The sequence below is a fragment of the Taurulus bubalis genome (genome assembly GCF_910589615.1).
Source record: "Taurulus bubalis genome assembly, chromosome: 9".
In the NCBI taxonomy this organism is placed as follows: domain Eukaryota; kingdom Metazoa; phylum Chordata; class Actinopteri; order Perciformes; family Cottidae; genus Taurulus; species Taurulus bubalis.
Window position 1 is genome coordinate 26,900,096 of NC_136597.1, and position 8,633 is coordinate 26,908,728.

Sequence of the window (8,633 nt, forward strand, 5' to 3'; positions counted from 1 at the left end):
CCTCAGGGGCTGAAAGTGAAGCTGCGGTTCCCTCGCTCGACGGCTCTGTTGAAGCTGAACGTTGAGGAGAAAGTTTAACAGCTGCCGAGTGAAACGGGAGAAGGAGAAACATCAGCAAACATTCTAAAGGCGCATGTTGTTATACTAATAATCCTTTGCTGAGGATAATATGATATAAAGCAATAAACCGAGCCGCCATGTTGCAGTTTACATCCATGTCCCAACATGTCATCACTTCATGATTCCATCGATGAGACATTTGTGTCAAGCTGTCATGAGTAACATATCATTTTATTGAGTTATGCCCAAAGGGTGTTTTGTGAGGACCTTTGACTCCCAAATTCCAATCACTTCAACCTTGATCGCCAGTGGATGTTTGTGCCAAAATGTGAAGAAATACCCTGCGCAGATTCCTGAGATTTTATTTGATAAGTAGTAGTTATGGTTTAGCAGTGAAGTGTATGGAACTACTGTACACTATCATATCACTACTCTCACCCCCGTTGCTTGGTTCTTCTTCTATTTCGGCTACCATCTATTCGTTTGACATTGTTTTTTCCCCCATGAGCACCAATGGTGGGACAGCCGGCAGCATACTTTGTGTGGATGAACCTTTCACAGCTGACAGCCGTAACAATGGAGACGAGGAGAGTTTCAGCTTGAAGGCACGGAAAAAGAGAAGAGAGGCGCTGGGTGCAGCCGCATACACACTCATTGGGAACCATGAGTTAATTTTTTGCTTACCAGTTTTCTGAAAATGTATGTTTTAATATGCAACTTCCAAACATTTGCAGCACAGAAATCTCAACATGGAATAAAGCCAAGTTAAACACGTCAGTCAACGTTTTTAACTGAGGGACTTTTGGACAAGTTTTTGTATCACTCCATAATTCAGGCGTCTCCATATTTTATGTATTAAAATCTTCTATAAACTGCAAAGTCTGGATTAAAGTGGAGACGTTTTGGCTCAGAGTTTGAGGAAAAATGGGCCTTTAAAGATATTTATTGAAAAAAGACATACATTTACATTACATTACCGCTGAATACGGTAAACATTGTACTCTTAGACGTCACCATGAAACCTCCCTCGTTGGTCACATACGTACATTAAGACAATCATTACAAGTTTTCTGATACTTGCAGATGAGGCATTATATAACGTTCACTTTTGGCGAATTTAGGTGGAATCCACAGACGCAAATGGACAAAGTATGTATTTTGTATGTTTTTTTTCTCGAGTATGACAAGAAATGTCCCTCAAAAAAATCTCAAAATGTGTCTATGCATGAAAAATTACGCTTTTGCCTCGGGTGTCTCTGCTTTTGATAATTTTGGTTCCTTGCTCGGGTGTTTCTACTTTGTGTTTGATGAGAAGAATCCTCATTTGTCACGTCACTCCGTCTGTCAGGCATGACATATGCCTGCGTGTCTCTAAAAATACATTCGGAAGGAATTCGTTGCGAGGGAACATGTTAGAGGGGCGAGTCTGTAAAATAAAAAATAAAAATTGCTTTTTTATTTATCCCTAATCTGACTTTTGACACTGGATGTTATCAATATTTCATTATTTTTCACATTTACGGGGTTAATAGGTGGTAAAGAAAGTCATCAATCTCTTTATTGGTGAGATTGCTCCAGCGTCAACGAGCGTGCAAGAGATGGGCCTTCACCAGCGGTGAAGTCTGAGGACAACAACAACAACAACAATTCTCTACAGCTTTTAAATCTAAATCCCCAAAACCAATCTTTGATATCCAGAGTGACCAGTAGGGCAAGTTTGATTTAGTGAAGTCCCCAATTAGTTCCACAGTGTGTTGTTGTGTTAAAATGTCATCCACATGCTGCCAATGCCAAAAGATATGTAGTGGCGGAACCGAGCAGAATACAATAAAAGGAGTCTTGCGTCTTGTGGCCCGGAGACATTTCAGGCTCTGCGGCCCGGCATTGAACCAGTGACACAGACGAGCAGAACATTAGTTCAATTTGATCATATTCAGTCGAACGCATTGATGATTTTCTCCAGTTTCCGCTTGTAATTCATCTCTCCGTAGAACATTGTGCCAATGCTCCAGAGGGTCATCATGTGCTTTTAGGCCCACATGAGACCGGGAGGCATTTAGATCATTTTAAGCATTTTGATCAGGGAGCAGAGAGCCGTGGACCGAAGGCTCTGCTCTGATAGAATCAGGAACAAATAACTACAGCTATGTTCACAAGAGAACAAAATATAAACTCAGATGGCAAAAGTTAAAAACATCATAAAATCACAAATGGTTAAATATAAAATAAATGACAGACTTAAAAAAAACCAGCATATTGCATACATTTTGGATGTTTTTCATCTAGGGTTTTATTTTCGTTTCCAAACCCAAACTCCGCCTTCACCAAAGTGCATTTGCCAAAACCACGCGCTGTCCCGAACCACGACCACATCATAGTTGTGATAGCGGCATTGGAAAGCTGTGAAATGTTTTTGTCAGAACAGAGTCCAGGATCATCTAATCTCAATATTCCCGTCTGCAGAAGCACATAAATTTAGATCCCAAACTGACCACTTCATGTTGGGCGGACTGGTTAGAGACATTACCCATGAGCCTCGGCCAGTGTTGCTGTGCAGAAGAAGCCAGTCAGAGGAAGTGGATCAGCGAGGTTTGAAAGTCTAAATGCTTTGTCAGTGAAATAGTGAACAAAACACTTCGGGATGTAAAAATTAACCACCAAGAAATCTGTGACTTAACTGAAGCTGAAGATCGCTTAATCTTCATCTTAAAGCCGTGCATGTACAGGAACATGACTTCAAGTCTGGGGATGTTTCTTGCTGAAATGCACCTCCGGAAATGTAGTTAACTTCTACCTTAAAGTATTAATATACCTCGGCTTGTCAAATGAAATGTATTCAACAGACTGAAGTATGTCTCAGTGGAGTGGATTACTGAGCAGAACGCTATAGTTTGGTGCTTTTACAGATCCCATAGCGGATAGAGTCCCTAACAGGCGAGTCCGGACCCAGAAGGTTATGATTTAAAACCTGTTAAAACTGTTTTATAGGTTGCCATTGAGAAACCTATCAAGGACTGCATTGTGAGACTCGAGGTTCAAGCAGCAGCTGTCTGTAGCATGTGCATCCTCTTCTCCTGCTGATGAATACAGGACTTATGGACGCTCACAAAGCCCTCCTTGTATACATGTATGTATTCATATATCTAGTGCAACTGAATAAATACTTTAAAGATAAGTTGTTTTTTTATATTCGTCATTTCAGCTTAAAAATATATTTCTTTTACCACTCAGCCAATCAAATCCGTGCATTGCAGGCGGTAAACATGAGAGAACTGGAGGCAAGTTACACATGAAAAGACGATAGAAAGAAAAAGAAAGAGGGCGATACAGGTAGAAAACAAAGGGAGAAAGTGAAACGGAGAAAGGGAGAGAAGAATAAGGAACACATGGCGCTCTCCAAGCACAACGGGAGCAGAGTGTTTAATTGGATTTGGGGTCAACACAAAAAGCCATGTGCTGATGGAGGGGTTGTCAAAGAAGGCAGTAGCTGAAACACTACAAAAACAAGACCTCGTGTCACGCCCATCATCCCCATGCGCACGCCTCCACGTGTTGGCTTAGCTGACACAACACACAGACCAGAAAGCAGTCAAGAAGTCAAGAAACAGATGGATAATGTGGCCTTATGGTTGATATCACTTCACATCTGAATGAATGGAATTAGAGGCTACAGGGCGGAGGTGTGAACTGAGGACAGCTGTCCGCTCCTTTCATATGAAACTTGAGATGTTCAAGGAAACCCTGCAGGAAGACCTGCAGGGACAGAGATGTGTCTTCCTTAGTTGACTTTATTGAGAAGCTGATTGGAAACTTCATCAGCGGCTCCCCATGTCCATTCAGAGCCCATTTGTCACGGGGTCCTTTAAGGACGTCACACAGCACTTTTGAATGGGTGAATGCTGGGCCTCTCCAGATGCAATGTGTAGATCTCAGAGCAGACGTGGCGCTGAAAGAGCAGTTTGGAAGAACTGACTCTTCCACTTTCTGACTCTGGAAAATAGCACCAAAAAAGCTTGACCATGTTTGGCAGCTTTCTCCACAATTAACATAACGAAAACACATTTTCAATTCTCTCACTGAGCAAAACAGTGGGATATAAGAGGGGAAGGAGTTGATGCTGATTGCTAAGATGTGGTGAGATTTATTATCAATTATGATATATATATATATATATATATATATATATATATATATATATATATATATATATATGTCACTAAATACTTATGATACATACGTTATGATCTTCCAGACCTTTGCATCCAGAAGATTTCTCGAACTGAACCTCTTTAAATTTTAGCAGAATACCTCTGCTATGTAGACATAAATGGATAGATAGACAGACAGACAGACAGACAGACAGACAGACAGAGAGACAGACAGACAGACAGACAGACAGACAGACAGACAGACAGAGAGACAGACAGACAGAGAGACAGACAGAGTGTGTAGAGTAGCATTAAAGCATGGTGGAATTAGCATGCTAGCCATCTAGCAAGCTGTGTAGACTAACTTGCTAGCCGCCAGCTGGCTAATCCCGCCATGCTTAAAAAGCTACATTTGGGAAAATAAATTGAGCTGAATCAAGTTGTTTCTTATCTGGCAATAGCAAAGGATAGCAAAGAATGTGTGGATGAAGCCTTACATTGTAAAATGTCTAATTTACTCTGGCTATTGACTAGTCAACCGTTAGCTTAGGTCTTCAAGCTAAAACCTCACTTCAGTGAGTCAGCTACTTGCCGTAAGTCTGTTTAGGTTGTATAGAAGTTAGGCGTTTACAACGGTCACAAAGGCAGCGTTACACGTGAAAATGGCCGCCGTTCCGACACCCAGCCACATTGATTTGAATGGGAATGTCCCTTCTCCTCTTGTGTTGTGTGGACGGCCTGCAGGACATACTGTCTAATGCCAGACGTTAGCATCTCAGAGTCAATCTGCCAGATGATGTGCTTATCTACGGCGGTGTTCATTACATATTTTGTGTGCCACATCTGAGAAAGAACAGGTGTCTTTCATGTCACAATACTAAAAGAGGGAGGTAGCTTTTGTTTGCGTTTTTTTTGTTGTCAGTTAGCTTTCAGTATTATCACGTTACCCCTTTGAAATCAGTCAAAAGCGAGACTGAATAGGGAAGCGGCGTGTTATTCAAGTCTAGATAATATGGCAACACCCATCCAACTCCTTTTGTTGACGCGTTTGCTGATGAATTGTGTCGGGGGAGACGTTTGCTTTTGGCTGAACAATTTCATAGTTTAAAACAAGTTTGGAAAGTGTACAAAAAGGCGTTCAACATCGTTCAAGACTTAAGGCCGTGACTTTCGGTTAAGGGGAATACGCTAGATTAAAGCCAGTGCAAAGCATATTGTGCAACGTACATGGAAGCTTCTGTGTGGCGCGTTACTCCCTCTCTTCCTGAAATAACAGCTCACCAGATGGTCCGATCAAACCGACGGTTCGAGCCCTCGCGTGGGGGCGAGGCGATGACCAATGTTCCCTTCGGAGCGCAGACGCGGCCGCATAGAAACGGGATCCTCTCCAGAAATAAAAGGGCTGGAGTTAAGTGATTCATCCTCGAGCGGAGCCGAGCGGAGCCTGAAAGCGGCATTCAGGAGCCACTGAGTCACGCCGTGGAGGGGGCGACCTTAGATCAGATGACGGGGGCTGGAATAGTCGCGCACTCTCACTCGGCACCGAGGTGACACCGAACAAGAGCTCTCAAGGCCCCTCTTGTCTGCCCGTCCGCCCCGTCGCCTCCTCCCACACAGGTGATCCATCTTCCTCTGCCGCTGTCTGTCCGACGCCCCGCGGGATTTGGGTTCTCTGCCCAACCGTTTCATTCACTTTGGTTGGATTTGGTAGAACTGTTTCTGGTTCATCTGTGACACCAATGGAGTTTATAAAGTTTACGTTTATCTACACTTCACACTCCATATACTTACATACATCATTTGCATTTTTGCACTCCCCTATTGTTTGTTTAATGTTTGTTTATTTACACCTCACACACTTCATATACACATACATACTTTGCATTTTGCACTATTGTTTAATTTAATTCCTAAATTAATACTCATCCAAGCTATTTTATTATTATTATTATTATTATTATTATTGTATATATCTTTCATCCCTGTTGTGTTTATATTTTGTCTGTAAATTGCTGCTACTTCCCATTGGGGATTAATAAAGTATATATTCATGCATTCATTTTGTGTTTTTTACTTTTAAATGTTTTTTTTGTGACTATCAGAGCTCGGGTGATAATATGACCAAAATCTTCTATCACGATATCAGTAATTTTATATGCCGATAACGATGTAAATCACGATATAGCGTGTTTTCTGGTAATTCAATAAATTAAGTCTATTTATGAAATAACAACGTGGTTTTGTTGATTAAATACTTGACAAATGTATTTTCTGCAAAAATAATCAGATACTTCTGAGAAATTTGAGTTTGTATGTAGTTGTGTATCTAGATATCTAGAGATATGATATTATGATTCCATTGAAAGATGAGAAATCATGTTATTGCATTATTGATTAGGCAAGTGATTGGTCTCAAATTAATATCACAATATTAACAAGAAGGTTCGTCAATATTGATGGAGATAAAAACTGTTTGTTCAATGTTGCAAACTGTTTTCCACTGTTATGCTGTTATTATGAAAATAAAAATAAAATAAAAAACTCTTATTTCTGTAAACTGAAAAGATCAAAAATGTTGTCAGTTTAAAATATAATATAATTGGAATTATAGATTGATAAAATCATATCATCACAATAAAATATCAACTTCTCGCCTTGAGCATGGAAGTTAATTCTTGAAAAACATCCACATAATAGCTTTTAAAGTGATTAACCACACCTCGTGCTCTTTAACCGACCACTTCTTACTCCCAACAAAACTATGTTTTTATTTTGCATAACAAAAATACTTATTTTAAGCCAAACCGCATTCTTTTCCTCAGCCGAACCAATCAAGTAAACCACATGTGGAAAAAAAGCAGAAACTCCATTTCATGAACACAGTATTTGTAAAAGATACTTTAAGGGGCTGGGCGATAATTCAATATGATAATTCATCAGCTCTCAATGGAATCACATATATGAAATCATACGTGGAGATATAGTGATACACAATGACCCCAAGTTCTATGAAAATCACATTATTTTGCACTGAAGTTCTTAATCAAATGAGAAAATGCTCAGCACCTTTTTACACAAGAGTAAATAAAACCATGTGGTTATTGCGTATAGATTTTATTTTTGGAATTGCCAGAAAACATGCTATATATCGTGATATAGATTGTTATTGAGACATGAAACATGCAAGTCATGCAAGTCTTTATTTGCTGAACACTTTGTATTTCCTGCAGGTATGTAGCTCTTTTCAGCCTGAATATATATAAATATACATGGTTTTTCTTTTCTTTTTCTTTTACTGCCGTTTACATTCGTTTTAACCATTTGAATTATTATAATATATATATATATATATATATATATATAATAATAATAATAGTAAAAGTTTCAAAACTTTTACTATTTTATGTCTTGGACTGTGAGGTGCAGAACATAGATTATTTTGCCAAACATACATATAGCTATTTATAATTCAATCCGGCTCATTTTAAAGTATAATTTACATCATCTCGTGAATAAGCTTTTTAAACATAATATAAATGTACAGGAAGTAATGCTGCTGTAGTTTAAACTTTAAACTTAAAACCCAGGAGTCACGTTCAAAGAATGTGCTGCTTGTCTATGATAGAAACTAAACGCTTTGTATTCCCTCCACTTAAGTATATAGCTCTTTTCAACCTGAATAAATATATATATATATATATATATATATATATATATATATATATTTATTTTTTACTGCCGTTTACATTCGGTTTAACCATTTTAAATGTATATATATATATATATATATATATATATATATATATATATATATATATATATATATATATATTTGTTTTACATTTTATTCATATTTCTGTTCGTATCTTATCCCTATATTTTAAAACTTGTACTATTTTATGTCTTGGTTTCTCATTTTTATTTAACTTTTTTCAGTGGACTTGGTCTCTACGCCCGTGTCTGTGTCGTTTAACAGCTGATAATACATGCAGTGCATTTGTGAAAAACAATTAAACTATACAATGCTATAACTAGCACTGACTTTTTTTTCAATATACAATATATATATTTTGATATACATATTTAATGAGCACTGTTGAAGGGAACCTGAGATTCAAGATTCTTTGTAAAAGTTGTGCATTTGATAAAATAGAGCTTGAGACTTGAAATAAAGTCTCAAAACGTATAAAACCCAAATGCAGTCCCGCGAGCGCAGAGTTGTCCCGTTCCTTAGTTGCACATTGAATGCATCAGTTCACGTCTCCTCAAAAAGCACAAAAGCTCGTTCAATGCGTTCAGATCAGATATGGCATTCGTGCGTGAGAATCTCAAGGATTCAGATGACTCAAAGAGATTTGCATGATTTTCCTCGAATTTTCCTCTTTGAAGTATTTAACCACACTGTGACGCAACGCAGTGACTCCT